The sequence below is a fragment of the Perissodus microlepis genome, chromosome 17 (assembly GCF_051167445.1).
Source record: "Perissodus microlepis isolate ML-2025 ecotype Zambia chromosome 17, ASM5116744v1, whole genome shotgun sequence".
Lineage (NCBI taxonomy): Eukaryota > Metazoa > Chordata > Actinopteri > Cichliformes > Cichlidae > Perissodus > Perissodus microlepis.
In genome coordinates this window covers 25,606,608-25,622,551 of record NC_140477.1, presented here as the reverse complement: position 1 = coordinate 25,622,551, position 15,944 = coordinate 25,606,608, and the positions used below count along the sequence as shown (strand labels likewise).

Genomic DNA, 15,944 nt, shown 5'->3' with positions numbered 1-15,944 from the left:
GATCAGGACAGTGCACATGGAAGAGCTGAGGGAGGCACCTCTGGGCCTAGGTGATGTCACAGAGTGCTGTCACTGGCTTCATGTGTGTTAGCTGACTCTCATGTGTCTTATGCACACATTACTTGCTGGTTACTCTGCGCCAGGTGACGAGTGTGTGTCGACAGACCGAATGTGTGTTTTTGCTGAGCATGTGCGGACGTACGTGTGTGTCGGAGGCAGACGCAGCAATTTAAACCTCGTGCTTCAGCACAAAGGGAGCTGTGCTAGCTAACCATCAGCGCTTTAGCAGAAGCGTCCAGTTCTGATGGGGGGGGGGGGGGGGGGGTGTCAAACTTTTCCCCCTTCTGCCCCCAGCTCTCTGCCCCACCCCACCATCACACACACATCCACACCTCCCTGTGGCACTAAATCAGGGCAATGAAGGAGAAGCTGTCAATAAGAAAACAGGCCATGCAGAGGTTCAAACAAACTGCTGTTAGAGACACAAACTAACAAGCCTAAGGCCAGGGCCTCTTCTTCTTTGTTCTTCTTCTTCTGTGGTCTTCAACGTCGGCTTTTTAGTTGCTCAAAGAGTCCTTTTATCATGCACGTCACCCATTCCTCCCTCTTCAGCACTTTGTTCGTTTGATTACACCTGTTTATGTACTGCTGATGTTGTTTGCTCAGCCACTAGCTGCGGGTGTGTGTGTGGGTGTTCATGTCGTTGGTGCATATGTGTGTGTGTTCTGTTAAATCAACCTGCTGACACAAGGTCTGTCCAGTTTAGATACCAAGCACTGAGGGCATTGCTGAACTTGAAACTCATTTCTATGTCTCCAAACTTTACACTGACATAAGTGCTCACATTTACACTCTCATTCAGCTGCTGCATGCACTGGTTGTCTATGTGTGCGTTTTAGCTGCAGGCTTAACTGATTTCAGCAAATAAATACAGGGAGGGAAAGGCGTGTGAGTGAAATCTGCCATTGTTGTCCCAGTTTTGGGCCAGTTTAGAAAGATTTTTTCCCCTAACATGGTAAGAGATCCCAATCCCTGAAAACAGAAATCACTGGTTAGGCTTCAAAATAGCGTTGTTGTTCTGTCCAGCACGGAGGCATTAATGTACATGGTGAGGGTAACTTTTAATTGTGTGATGCTCCTATTAATGCGCTCATTTTAATAGGATCCTGTGCAATAAAGGTGAGCTCTGTATGAACTCTGGTTACAGAAGCTGCTGAGTGTCCGGACCTGCATGTTCTCTTGCAGGTCCGTATGTCCTGTGACCTTAGGTGCTGCCCATGATTAGCTTTTATGAGGCCTAATGAATGCTTATGCATTCTCTGACCAGCTGATTAATATTGATGAGATCCCAGAAATGCTGACATGCACCTTTTCCAGATGGACTTGATTATGACCCGAGCATGTTAACACACGAGTTGGCATGAAGATGGTGGCAGTCAAATGGTGCTTTTCATCTGAAGTGTAACAACAGAGAATCTAATGAAAATGTCTAAGATGACTGGACCCCAACACACCAAGACAAACTTTACTCTGCAGCTTTTAAACAAAACAGAATTGTTACAGATTAATTTTATCTACTTGCTGAGTCTGAATACTTTTGAATCCTAATCATCAGTCTTAAAATAAGAGGCTATGATGTTGATGATTGGCCTTTTGTATTTGAAGGTGCATTGTTAATTCAGTTTGCTTTTATTTATACAAAACTATAGCAAAAGTTATTCAGGGTGAAGGAGGTAGAAGACCTCACATAATGGAATGCAATGGTAGTATATAGATGAACAGGAGTGAAAGAGAAGAGAGTACGTGGCTATTGTGTAATGGGAGGTCTGCCCCAGCAGGCTGAGCCTATAGCATCTTTAAAAAGGAATGATTCAGTCTACCAATGCCGCCACAGCTATAAGTTTTAGTAAAAAGGAATGTTTGCTCTGGCTCCTGTTGTACTGTAGAAAGTTTAGGAAATCTGATCATTCAGGACTTTGGGTTTGGGCTGAAGGACTTTAAAATCCCTTCCAGAAAATGAACAAGTAAGAAGTATGGTCTCACCTTCTTTACCTTGTAAAGGGCCTTGGGCAATTGTTGTAATTCAGTGCTTTGTAACTAAAACTGAATTGGTCTGAATTGGCCCTGACAGTAGTCTCACTCATTTTGGATTTACTGGATTCTTTAAGAGCAGCCTGATGGTAAGGAATTACAACAAATGCATGGGCTAGTTTTTTAGGATGAATTAGCTACTGATAATAGATTTAGCCACGGGTGACTGAGTGGCAAACAGTGTTGGTCAAGTTACTTGAAAATAATAATTAGTTCTAATTACTGATTACTTCTCCAAGAAAGTAATCCCGTTACACTAGTGATTACTTATTTTCAAAAAGTAATTATTTTTGAGTAATTTATTACTAAGTAATTTACTTAGTGTTATTGTTATCTTATTTTTTAAGTTTATGCACATTGCATCAAGCAAAAATTAAATTATACAGTCTTTGACTTGAAGAAATCTGTTTAACATTTAAGCCTATTTTCTGCATATTCCAGCACATAAAATAAAATAAGTTTTTGTGTATACACTCACTCTTTTAAATAAATGCAAGTAAAACACAGCTATAAAGAAAATCAAAGATTCAGCAGCACTGAGTCCTGTTGCTCTTATGTCTATTTTCACCTGTTTAGCAGGACTGGAGCCGGTGGAGTTTTGCCTGGTGCCGCAGCGGTCATGTCAGTGGGGGGATCCGGGGCTTTCTCTGTGAATTTCACATTCCCGTGGCAGTGTGCTGGTGCTTGCTCAGGTTTGAAGTTAAATTTTTTGCTGTAGAGAGAAGTTTTCTTCCTACAGCGGACGCTCAAAGTAATGTCAGTACTTCCAAGCTTTAAATGCTGGCTGGTCATAGTCTCTCCCTCACTCCATATTATCCATTGATCTACACACATCTGTTGTTGCCACTGACGTCACATGCTCATACGTCATTGTCATGAGACACTCTCACAAACAAAATCACGGTTCAGTAACGCAGCATGTTTACAGGAAAGTAACAGTAATCTAATTACTTTTTTGCAATAGTAATCCCTTACTTTACTTGTCATTTGAAAAAAGTCATTACAGTAACGTGTTACTACTCATCTTTGGTGGTAAAGGATCAATCTAGGAGTTGCACACACAGTGAAAATCTTAGTAGTCGAAAACATTACGTAATCTAAATTTTCATAATATATTGCATTTTGCAAATGAAAAAGATTGACTAGGCATTAACAGTGAAATAAGAGACTGGTCAACCTTGAAGTATCAGTGGAACTCAAAACCAGGGAAACCAGTTTGGCACTTTAAAATCAGTTTAAAAGCCAGATAGGGAAAGACAAAGGAAGCCTTTAGTTAAAAGTAGCTTCACTTTTTGTCCCCTTTTTAGAAAATTTTACAAATAAGTGAATGTGCTTGAAGGTCAAAAATGCATTAATAATCTCTAAGTAGATCCATCACATTCAGGTGGGAGTATAGCAGTCCCTCTGCCACAGCACCTGGATTTAGCCCCGCCTTCAATAATTCAGGAAAATGGAACGTAGAAATGGACTGTCTAGAGTCACCTGTCTATCAGCAATCTGTCACAGCTGGATGATAATTCCCTCACATTCACACTGCATCATGTTTAAATCCACAGACTGTATGTATAAGTCAGTAGCTCTCTGATTAGTTAAAGTAACTGCTGAAAATGCGCTTTCATTGTATAGAAAAATAAACTTTAAAACTTTAATCAGACAGGTCATAATACAATATAAACACTACTTAACCAAGAAGCCAGTGTTCCATTATTCACCAAAGCAAAATATATTTTACTGGATACTTACACATGGTTTGTTACAGTATATCACTCAGCATTAGCTAGGTAAAAAAGTTTTTAATAGTTAAGGCTAGTTATGAGAAAAGAGACTGAGAGCATCATTATTATGATGTGTGCATGAGCAATAATGAGAAACCCTTTTTCACTCATTCTGCTTCTTATTATTTCCTCTTATTTTAACTTTCTCCTGTGTATTGAATGCCTGCTGATTTCTTCAGAGTCTATACTCATGTTACACACACATGGCGCTCAAACACATGTAGAAATCATAGGTGTTTAGTCTCCATGGACAATGTACACAATGACTCACAGCACACTGGGCATCAGGGGAAATAAACTCCTAATTGGAGAAAAGTAGAAACCCTTTTTACATGTAGTTGATCTGGTGCAGCTGGAACCCTCTCTGTATAAAGGCCACAAAATAAAACGTATACTCTGAGGAATAGGGGTGCAGTAGCAGACCATTTTATATAAACCATTTTTTATAGTTCTTTTTTTAACTGTTACATTCAGGTACACTAGGGGTTTCTGGTACGACCTGTAAAGGCTATAAGCAGGCAAGGAAAAAAGAAATTAAAGAATAAACACAAAACAAAACAAAAATGGTGCTGTTTTAAAATTAAGGAATTTTAAGGTTTAATCTTTTACATATATTTTTTCATTTTCCAACCAGACATTAAATTTTACAATTGAATATCTGGGTCTGGACTAGTCTTTCATAGCTTAATGGATAATAAAAAGATGCATGTGAGCCTGAGTGCAGCGGTACAGAAAATGAACTTTTGGCAAATATATATATTTTTTATACACTTTTCTAGTGGTAAACATGGGGATTTGGAACTCTGACTTTTTTTTAGGCTTTGTATGACTTTTTATAACGTGATAGAAACCGGACAAACCCAAAACATTCTTTTAGTCTCTGGGAGGGAAACAGAATCACAGCAGTACAATGATTTCACTCCAGCCTTCCGGTGTCCAATGATCCAACCTTTATCAGCTGGATGTCTAAAAGGCAGCAGAGCTTTGAACATATGCGAACATGTTGACTTACATGTTGTTTGCATTCTAATACTCCTTGAAAGATGTTATTAATTTTTTTTTAATCTAGATACAAGTTCTAATTATGACTATGCATGCAGCGTTTGCATCGGTGTGAGTAGGGTGTCACTCTGCTTGGCTGGAGTGAGAACTATCTCCTTGGTAACTCAGCACCTTTTCCCTCACTCTCTGCTGAAGTTGACCTCCCACTGAATGTACTAACACCCCATCACTTCCTGTCCCACAATAATGCACGCATGCACGCACGCACTCACACACACAAACACACACACACCTAGTTGCTGCATGACTTATGAATATTTAATCAGATCTGGTCTTATGACATGCAGTAATCAGACCACTGAGAAACATCCCATCTGAGCCACACAGACGTTGATGATTAACTCTCCAGACTGCTACAGGGACACACCAACACTCAACCACAAATATATACACAGCTGGGTTTGCTTTGGTGAGAAAGTTCCCAACAACCTGTGACATTTTTGATTTTATCTTTTTTTTGTAATTCCAAATTGTAATTATGGGGATTTATTTCTGAGTCATCAGTTGTAAATTCCCAGTCTCAAGATTTTTATTTTAATGACTCAATTTCCACCCCTTTAACACCCTCTTTCTTGTTGCCATTCAAGAAATACTGTATGTGAATCTGTAGATGACAGAGAAGGGGCATTTAAGAAAAGGTTTAAACTGTAAGTATCATAGTCTAGTCATGTACTGGTTGGCTCGCTAAAAGAAGGGTTTTTTCTTATTGAAGTCTTTCAGCAGGCTTCATGAAAACAAGCTCCTCCATGTCACAGATGAAACTCCAACATGAATACACCAATTTTGCAGAAATCCATTGCACTTTATATATGTTCAGAAATCACACCGATACTTGAACCACCGGCCAATTTTATTCACAAGTTTGTTTTAGAGGTTTAGTATGAGAATACCTCAAGAACAGCAGTTGCTCAGTTAAACTGTCCTGATTTTACAGCTCTGTCTGTCTGTACTCCGTACTCTGCCGTTTTTGACCACTCTCCTGCAAGCTCCACTCCTCTGTCCTTCCATTTATTTTCACTCTGGATTTCCTTAAGCTGTCACTCATTCGATGGTCGTCTTACGTAACCATGGATGGCTGGTGGTCTGGCAGGATGTGGAAGATGAATCTGTCTCATCAGGAGCAGGGTCTGCTCCCTCTCCGGAGGGGATCCCATCCACTCCCCCCTTGACAGGTTTGATGAATCTCCACTTGTCATGTTCTCCAGACGCAAATCCTGAGATTTTACCCAAACATGCCACTGCTTTGTCAGGTTAGAGATGCACTGTGGGAAATTTCACTAATGAAAGCTGTGACATTTCAACCTTAACACTGGTGCAGCTTGACCTGACAGGCTGCAGTTGTGGCTTGTCCTTGTACTCAAAGTCAACAGAATCCAGAGGTGGAGAGGTTCACTGTACATATATACATGTTACATACTCTTAGCTCTACACATAAATAATATAAAATAGCAGTAAATGAAAAAATGTACTTATGTTCAAAGTACAGTTAACTAAAATGAAGAATGGTAAACAATCTGTTATGCTTTAAGTAAAGCAGAATATTTTGCATTTTAGAAACTGAGCTCATGTTTTCTGCACTGAAAAAAATGCAATAGGGTGGTTGTTGAATTTGCATAGAATTACTTCATATATCCAGCATGACTAATTTAAATTTCACATCTAAACATATTTTTGTCTTTTAATTTTCACATATTCTTAGTTAGTCGTGTTTTATCCTCAAGCTCCGCCCCCTGGAAAGGAAAAATCGGCTGCACTGTCCGCCATTTTTGTCTCTCGCTTTGGAAAATCTACTACCATCTGGAGTTTTACACTTGAAGGTAAATAAGATTTTAAAGCTAACACACCAGTGAGAAAGAGTGTAGACCCTTTATATATGTGGACTTTTACTGGGGTGTTGTTATTTTACAGGTATGTGGGCTGTTTATCGAAAACCATGAAAGGCCAATGTTAGGCTCCAGTTAGCTAATGGTAACCGAAATTATGCGATAAGCAAATTAGTAATTAACATATATAATGTGAGTTAATATTGTTTGTATATTCTTTCAGTCTAAATTAACAGACTATTACAAACTTGCATCGGTGTCTGTAGTAAGTGGTGGTACCTGCAGTGTCTTAACCATTAAACAAGCTAATGTAGGGCCGGGATATGACTAGTTTGTTGAAACATGTCTGCTGCCAATGTGACTGCTCACACACGGTAACATTACCAGCACATAGCCACAGCCGCTATAAACATGCTGAAAGGTCAGTCTAGCTTCTGTAGTCAGCAGCTGGAAGACTCAACACAGACCCAAGATTCAGTGTAACGGTTATCTAAATGTTGTGTGTCCTGTTTGTAAGCCCAGAAAAAGAAATTAAATAAAATGACGACCTTGAGCTTCAAGCTAATGTAAGCGTAATGCTATAGCATAAAGCGACTAATGCAATGATGAGGTTGTTAAATTAGTAAAAATACAGTAAATATATCCAACATGAATCATTTATATTTTTGGTCTAAACATAATTAAGTCTCACGCCTTTCACTTGTTTTAGAAGGATGTTCAGTCTTTTAAAACCAGTCATATCAAAATAACAGAAAATAGTTATGTTTTCTGTTGAAACTCCACCCCGGGTGTGTTCTGCGAGGGAAAATTCACTGTGGCGGTCCGCCATTTTTTTGTCTTCGCTTCGTTTACGTTTGGTGCTGAGCTTTACTTTGTCGAGGTAAACTGAAAACTACATGTTTGAGAGGAAACGAAGAGAACATCCATTAGATGTTGAAGTTTTTCTCATGAATTGCTGTTGAGCAACATAATGGAAAAAAACAAGTCATTCCTTAAGTTAACTAACGATAATGCTAGCTTAAGCTGCGGGACAATATTATGTGCATTAGCTTTTTTTCAGTGTGTGCCCAGTCACATTCGCTTGTTTTTTCTCAGTGAATACAGACTAACAAACTTGTGTCCATTTAGTTAACTGGTTGTACCTAAAATGTTTTAGTTAAACAGTTAAATAAGCTAGTTTGCCATGGGGTGGGCTCTGTGTGTGTGTGTGTGTGTTGGGGGGGGTTATTTAGGGCATGACACCTATGTAGTACTCATTAGGAGAGGAAGTGCATGACGTGGGGCTTTATTTCATGTTCTGGGGCAGTGAATGTAATGTACTGATAACATGTTAAACACACACAAAAACCCAACAAATTATTTTAACTGATTTATAGAGAGACTGAGAGGAGGGCTTAAAGAGATAAAAAATAATGACAATATAAATATGTTAAATTTATTTTTTCTGTATCGATATATGGTGCTTATCCCTGCTGAAGGGCAGAATGGTGTTGCTTCAGAACAATTCTCTAGCGCTGTTACGTAGAGGTGTTACAGTTAAGGTTTTAATAACATTATTTTATTTACTAGTGAAGATTTGCATATGTTATCTCACATTCTGTAAGGTAAATTTTCTGGAAAGGTCAAATTAACTAATTTAACTAAGTATTAATGAAAGACCTTGATGTGTATATGACAATAATAGATGTAGTTTCTGGGTCATTTGGCAGAACTGCAAAATGGCCAGAAGGAGGCAACTGCTGTGGTTGCAAACAGGCTTTGGGTGGTATGGAAGTAAAGGCAACTATGGAACTGCTCAGCAACATGGGACCCATAGCTAATAAATAGTAATATGACAAAAAATAACAACTTTGTGTGGATGTAACCTTGTGAGATTTGAGATTTTGACAGCATTTTTATGTGACAACTTCTCTTTTTAGATAAATGCAGAGTTTAAGCGCATTACCACCATGCCACTGCAGTCCAGATTACTCTCGCAGATAGATGTGCTATCTGACAAACTAATAAAGGTCTTCAAAAGGCGAGGAGGACAAATAGGAAGAAGACTTCAGAACATTCTGGAGCCCATGGCCCAGGTAAGAAAGAAATTAATTTGTGTATACACTTTAGGGAAAATAATAATTTTAACAAAATGCTGCTTGTCACTCTATGCCAGGAGTATGTTGAAAATCACCTGGGATTTTCACAATTTACCATGGGTGCATTTTTTTTTTTTTCTTTTACCTGCATTAGAACTATGTGTGGAGTTCATAGTTGAACACCTCTCTATGCTCTGACAGTATTCTGCTTCTTTGCATGGAGATTTCACTTCAGAAATGCATTACCTTTTTAAGCATTCTGAGTACTCAAATCACATGCTGTAATGAATCCATTTTTGTTCACCTAATGTGTTAATGTTAACATTTTTTGGAATAGTGACACAGATTAAAATAAGATTTGGTATAATGTTCTTTGACCAGTGTTCTGTTTAATTAAATTTTGGAATTCTGCATTTTCTAGGCCACAGATGAAGCCATTATCCAACGATCTAATAAGGAAACAACCATGGGAATTTACATCATAAAGTCAAGAGATGCCAATGGCAGCCCTGAGGACATCGGGATAGTCCTTGAAGGCCAGAGAGTCTGGCAGGATTTGGATAACTATACCCTAGCAGCTGCAATGCTGTTTGGACTAATGTACACTTTGAACCTCACCTACCCACTGGAAAAGTATACCTTCGAGGTATTATAGAAACTGGTTATGGAGCTCAAAAGGAACAGCCTTTCAAAGAAGGCCCAGGTTTTCAGGACCAGACTGTACGATTGAACAGTTTTCCAGTTATGATGTGGGAACAGCATGTTTACCTCTTCGAATATGTACCATCCTTTCTTTTAAGCTAGCACTGGTAAAGTTGCAGTACATGGTGAAACTTATTTTTCTGGCACTTTTCAACTTGGGGCCTTTATTACTGCAGTTTTCACTTTTCAAGCCATGGCTCTTTTAAAAAAAAATTCAAACTTTGAATGTCCATTTTTCTCAATGGAAATGGTGCCTTGCACCAATTTCACCAGTTTGCAATTTTTTTCCCAAGGTGCACCACTACAAACAGATTGCATCGTCTAGTATTAGTGATTGTGATGTTTAGTGATAGAAGCAAGCCAATACTAATCAGTTTAGGTCTCTTGGTTTTGTGCCTGTGGGTTATAATGTTATTTTAAGTCTCTTCTTTGTGTCATTTTAATAATTACACCCCTGTTGCCATATTACCTTATGGCTCCTACATTTAAAAAACTATTTTTTACATAAGCGCGATGTCATAAGGCCCCACAATGTTGAATTCAGGTTACAGCAGATAACTTTGAGGAATGTTGTGGAATGTTTTTCAAGAGATGCATTGTACAAATAGGACTCATGTATATTTTGGAAGCCTGAATTGAAAGTCCATTGTTACAACTGTGTAGTATTTTCAAAAATACAGGTCATTGTTCAAAAATGTTTTGCTTATTTCTTTGATTGAAGAGAAAGTGTACAGTACATACAGTAAGATCAGCCTTAATTTAGTTTTATTTATTGAACACTCAATTATATATTAGATTATATATTATATATTAGAAATTTGTTATAAAATAAAATAAGCTTACCATAAAATAATCTTGTCAATATAACACATAGTAGTCCAATACAATTAACACAAAAAGTTCATGTCTGATAAACAAGTGGTTTCTATAAATATTTGACCGGAATGAAAAACATAACAACAACATAACAAAGTCATGTTCATGTTACCAGAAAAATGTGTGCAGGTATAACATAAAAAACTAAGGTTAACCAAACATAACTTAATTTCGTGCAACCGATTACAATATTTTTTTTATGTTTATCCCACTGATTATTTTTTTCAGTGTGGAAAGAAGGAAACAGTTAATATGGGGATGGTAGCTGTTTTTTCGTTTACTGCACCACATCAGTGTAAAGTTTGGCCAACACATGGTTAACTTTATTAGGTTTGTGTGTGATTCTGATTTAAATGTATATGTGAGAGTGTGTGGTTGTCTGTCTTTCTGTTAGTTCTGTGATGGACTGGCAACATGCCCATGGTATACCCTATGACAGGACAAGCTAGGCTAGAGGGGCCTAGCAGCCAATCGGAAAATCTGTGTGCGTGAGCTTAAATCTGCACAGGGTGTTTTACTTTGGAATTTGTCCATATTGTGTTTGCAATTCCTGTGTCTGACTTCCTTCTCCTTCCTTCTGGTAAAAAAGGGTTACAGATAAGTACCAGAATCAACAATGTATTATCAAATGAAGTTGGATGATCATCTGACGTCACAACAAAGACAAGCTGGCAGGTTTGGAAACTTCGCAGGGTTGGACTCTGTATGAAGCTGTATTTTTGAGTGTCAGTAAAAACTGCAGAGGAACTGCTTTTTCTATTTGAGCAAATATGTTTAATTACTTCCCCTTCTAACAGAATCCAAGAAGTGAAAGTATGCAAGTAGATGGAATTTTTTTCTTTTTCTTGAACAATTGTTCAGCACAATCACAGAAATCCTATCCTATGTTTGTACTTCTGCCTGATCAGAGCCTTCTAACACTTTTTTTAAAGAATGTTAATGAATAAATGAATGTTAATATTTACAGTACGTGTGTACTGAAGTGAAATCCATTTCAGGTGACTACATCACAAATTCCAAATATCTTGCTTCATATATTTGATGTCTTCAGTATGTATCTACAATGTAGAAAGTAGCAAAATTTAAAGAAAGAGCATTAAAAGGAGTAGATCAGAGGTCCAATGTGAAGTCAATCCTTAAATCTTAATCAAGGCCATGCAAATTTAATTGATGTAAACAGGCTGTGGTGAGTGGACTATGGAGGATAAATTATTTATGGAGGCCAATCTGACCTAGAGCTGCTCTTCTGCAGCAGAGCAAGGGGTAACCTATGTCCAGCTGCTCATCATGTATGAATGTAATCATGCTTAATTGCTAATCTACACCTCTGAGGATTACAGACTGTGGTGTCAAAGCAAAGCTGTACTGTAGGTCATACTTTAGTACAGTAAATATGACACACAACAGGAGCGAGAGATGATGACTTTCTGTAAGACAGGCACCAAATAAGGTACTTAGAACCTAGAGATACAGCTGCTTAATACAATAATGACCGTTATTTTCAGCTCATTCAGCCAAAGGACCAAGGAGCTTATGCAATGATGAGACCTTCATTCTTTTATAGTTCACAAGAATTACTACTTAAGATTTTAGTGAAACTCACAAACAGTGATTACCTAATGGAGCTTCACCCAAATTGTGCACAAGGCCAAGATCATACAGTGGATATAGAAAGGATTTGGAGCACGACTTAATTCCACATTTTGTTATGTTACAGCCTTATTAAATTCATTTTAACCTCAACATTCTACTTACAATACCCCATAATCATAAAGTGAAAAAACTTTGCTTGAAATTCAAAAATTCAAACAAATATATTAAAAATAAAAAAATAAAACACATGTTTCCACTGGTTATCGGTCAGATTTTTCTAATCTAACAGATTAGGTGGAAGGTGTTACCTGTGGTAAATTTTGCTGATTGGACATAATTTGGAAAGGCACATACCTGTCTATATATTTTAAGCAATCTTTTTTTTCCTTTGTCATTATGTCATTATATGTAGACCTTTGAGGTGACAAATGATTCGAATCCATTTTGGAATAATGAAAAAAGCAAAAATTGAATTGTGTGGGGGGCTCTTCAAGGCCCAGTCTGATAAAAACCATGTTCATCTGAATGAAAAGAAAGGAGGAAAACCATGTTAGGAAATGAGAATCAAAATATGGTAAGTTGTGAGTATTTTTTAACTGCTGTAAAAGACAATGAAACATAAGTTGTAATATTAAAGACAGTCTTATCACCTGGGATAAATGTTAATGAATCAGGTTCTGTTCTATTTTCTGGACATATGTATTTCCTTCCAAATATCGTCAAAACCTGTATAAAGTTATTGTCTTTATATACACATCAGAATTTTGGTGCCAACAACAGCAGCTTAATATAGCAATACATTTCTCATACAGAGTGAAGGGAAGTTATTGGCTCTAGGCTTCGATTTGAAGGGGAATATGAAAAGGAAGATGGTTAAACATTTATACTACACACACTGACAAAGAATGGACGAAAACTGAATCAACGTGGACAGTGCAACAAAGCAATGAACTGAAGAACGGAACAATAACAACAGCAACAACGACCACAACAATGGCGATGAAGGTAGAGAATGTTTTCTTTTGCAGAAATAACAACGCGATGCAAAGAATACAACAACTGGCCCCAAACTGCCAACATCACTCACCACAAAAAACTACCTCTAAATGAAAAGGCACCATGTCAGACAAGTAGCTCCTCTATTTCGATAACTCCCTTTAGTTTCTCTGTTTCCACCGCCTTTGCCTCATACCGCTCTGTCACTGAGCGAGGGCTGCTATGACAGTTTGAGCACTCTGTCTCCATCTCCTCCGCCTGCCGCCAGCAGCGCTGAGTCTGCACTCCTTTACCGCAATCACTTCTACATTCCGTTTCTTTCTCCCGGTGCGTCTCATCCCACAGAACGGTTGCTCTGCTCCATATTAAACAGGCTAAATGAGGACATGCTTTCATAAGGCAGGAGCTTTGAGTGTACCCCAGTTTAAGTTACATTGTAGAAGAAAGAAGATGCTGTTGTACCGTCGCTTTCTGGCACTCTCTGTCACATGGTGTGATTGGAATTTTTTTTCCCTTTTCCTCTTTTTTTGTGTTCTAAATCATATTCTAAATTTAATTGAGAAAAACTTTCAGCGACACACCTCAAACTTTTACCACCGGAGAGAGAACTGCAGTGTACTGAAGCTGTCACCATGCACCGGTCATTGGTTCAAATACTTTAAATGGCATATGTGTTTGTGTGTCATCCTGGTCTGGTCTTTTCTGGTCAAATACTACAAGTTCTAGGACTTGTGTTGTTTTGATATAAGACCAGAGCAAGGTTGAATTCTTTAATCAGACATTTAAAAAGGCAGAAAAAGAAAATGAAAACATTCTAGATGTTGAGGTGTAACTGGTGATACTGGAGGAAAGAAGGGGTGGCGTAACCATTTCTATGGACCTAAACTGAGTCAGAATGAGACATTAGCAGTTTTAGTGACTGAAATGTTTATTAACAATTCAGTGCACTTACACTTACATACACATTTAGACGGCATTCTTTCTGATGTACAGTAGCTTCAGCCTCTCACATGTGAACAAAAGACAGCAAAGCCAGTGTTATTTGAGATTTCTGTTTCAGACAAGACTCATAGTAGAGAACAAGGTGTCTTAAGCAATTATGTACCAAACACAGATGTCTGGCAAAGCTGTCAGGGACTAAAATACACTGTGGATAACCAGGTTTTGGCAAAGGAGGACTTTGTAATATTATTATCTCTTTGCCCTTCAGATCAGTCTGTTGACCTAGACTGAGAGGTCAGAGGTCAAATTTGAGATGATATTTAAAATCTTTATACAGTACTTTCTATATGTTTGCAATACACACCACACCACACAATCATAGTTTCTGCGTTATAAGGCTTTTTGTTAATTTTGCACCAATAAATAATTGACTTCTGAGAGCTTGGTGGGTGTCAGCCAGATTTTAGTGAATGTTAACATGACCCGGCGCTGCACCCCTGCAAAATTTTATCAGAATTCCTTAAAGGCTTTTTGACCTATCATATTTACAAACAGAAACAATGACATGTATGGATGCATGCACGCACTTAAATACTACCATAGCATACTTGGCAACAGTGAGCATGCCAACCTATTACCCTATAACCTAAGCCTAACTAACTTTGCCCTTCCAGGCATACAAAATGAAACTTTCAAATCCAAAACTTTCACAAAACCTATTGTAACTCAATTATTTCTTTGTGTGACTTCGATATAAAATAAAGTTCAGTGTAGTGACTGTGGAAACAGATTAGAAGTTTCTGACACAACTTCACTTACTTCAAACATCTGAAGAGCAGATGCCTAACCAAAACTATTGGGCTGTAGCCTGCAAATAATGTAATGTTTGATCTTTGACACCAGTGTAGTCAACATGAGACATTGTTGGTGAGTTGAGTATACTGTGTGTCCTCTTTCACGACAAACATGACAAAACCACTTTAACAAACATCACATTGACACACAATGATATAGTCTGTCTGGGGAGGAACCACATTTTAGACATGCATCAGTTGGGACAGTGTATGTCTGCCTCTGGGTCCAGGTCCTCAGTGTGCGTGTCAGGCTCAGTGACACCACAGTCACTTTGACTATGCAGCTGCACCATGTTCCCCAACATGAGTGCCTGCGTAGCATTTTGCGTGTAGACAGGGCGACAGGGTGTATGACAAGGGTGGCATGGACCTCACACTGCCTTGTCAACTATGAGAGTTTGCTTAGCACAAAGCAAGCATGAGATCCAACCTTAGGAGTGAAGACAAATCTCATTTAGAGATGGAAAGTACTCCACTGCCACATGAGATGAGAGTATGCTTAAAGTCTGGTTTGGGTTTATATGGTGTGACATCACAGTCCTGGTTAGAGACAGCAACAGACTGCTGAGAGAAAGAGGGACTGAAATAGCTCCTTTTTTTTGTAAAAAGGTAAAACATAAAGTCTCAAATACAAATCTCTGTGGTGATCTACTACTGTGTGTTTGTCCAAAGAAACAGGAGACAGATTTATATTGGAACATTTTTTTAAAATGAGCTCTATAGAACCTGGAGAAGCACATTTGAGTTCTAAGAACATGCAAGAATCTACTGTTCAAGGTCACTAACAACTTCTTAATAGATGCTGCTTAATAGATGCTGCTAACGACACATGTTCAGTGCATATGCTCCTGGACCGTAGCACATCCTTTGACATTATACAGCATTCTGTCGGACTGACTGTACCTCTGGGTGGTGACATCTGCCACAGTTGATTTTCTTCATATTTGTCCAACAGGACATTCTGTGTCTCTAAAAAGATATTTAATGGATTTTAAAAGATAAGCAAAGTTATCAGTTAAGTGAGGTGTGATTTTCTAAACACATAACATAAACACAGACTTAGACAGTGAATTTCTGTAATTCATTGTCTAGGTCTTTATGAACCACTCCTTTTAATCTCAAGACTTTTGGCTTGTGTGTCATTTTATTGCT

At 38.2% G+C, this 15,944-nt stretch overlaps 1 long non-coding RNA gene across 1 annotated transcript; it reads left to right on the top strand.

Moving 5' to 3' along the window:
• Positions 1 to 6,631: 6,631 nt before the first annotated feature.
• Positions 6,632 to 10,581, top strand: LOC146369737 (uncharacterized). The gene is made up of 3 exons (XR_014797457.1): positions 6,632 to 6,745; positions 8,671 to 8,826; positions 9,251 to 10,581. It is a non-coding gene; the product is annotated as an uncharacterized LOC146369737 (long non-coding RNA).
• Positions 10,582 to 15,944: the final 5,363 nt, after the last annotated feature.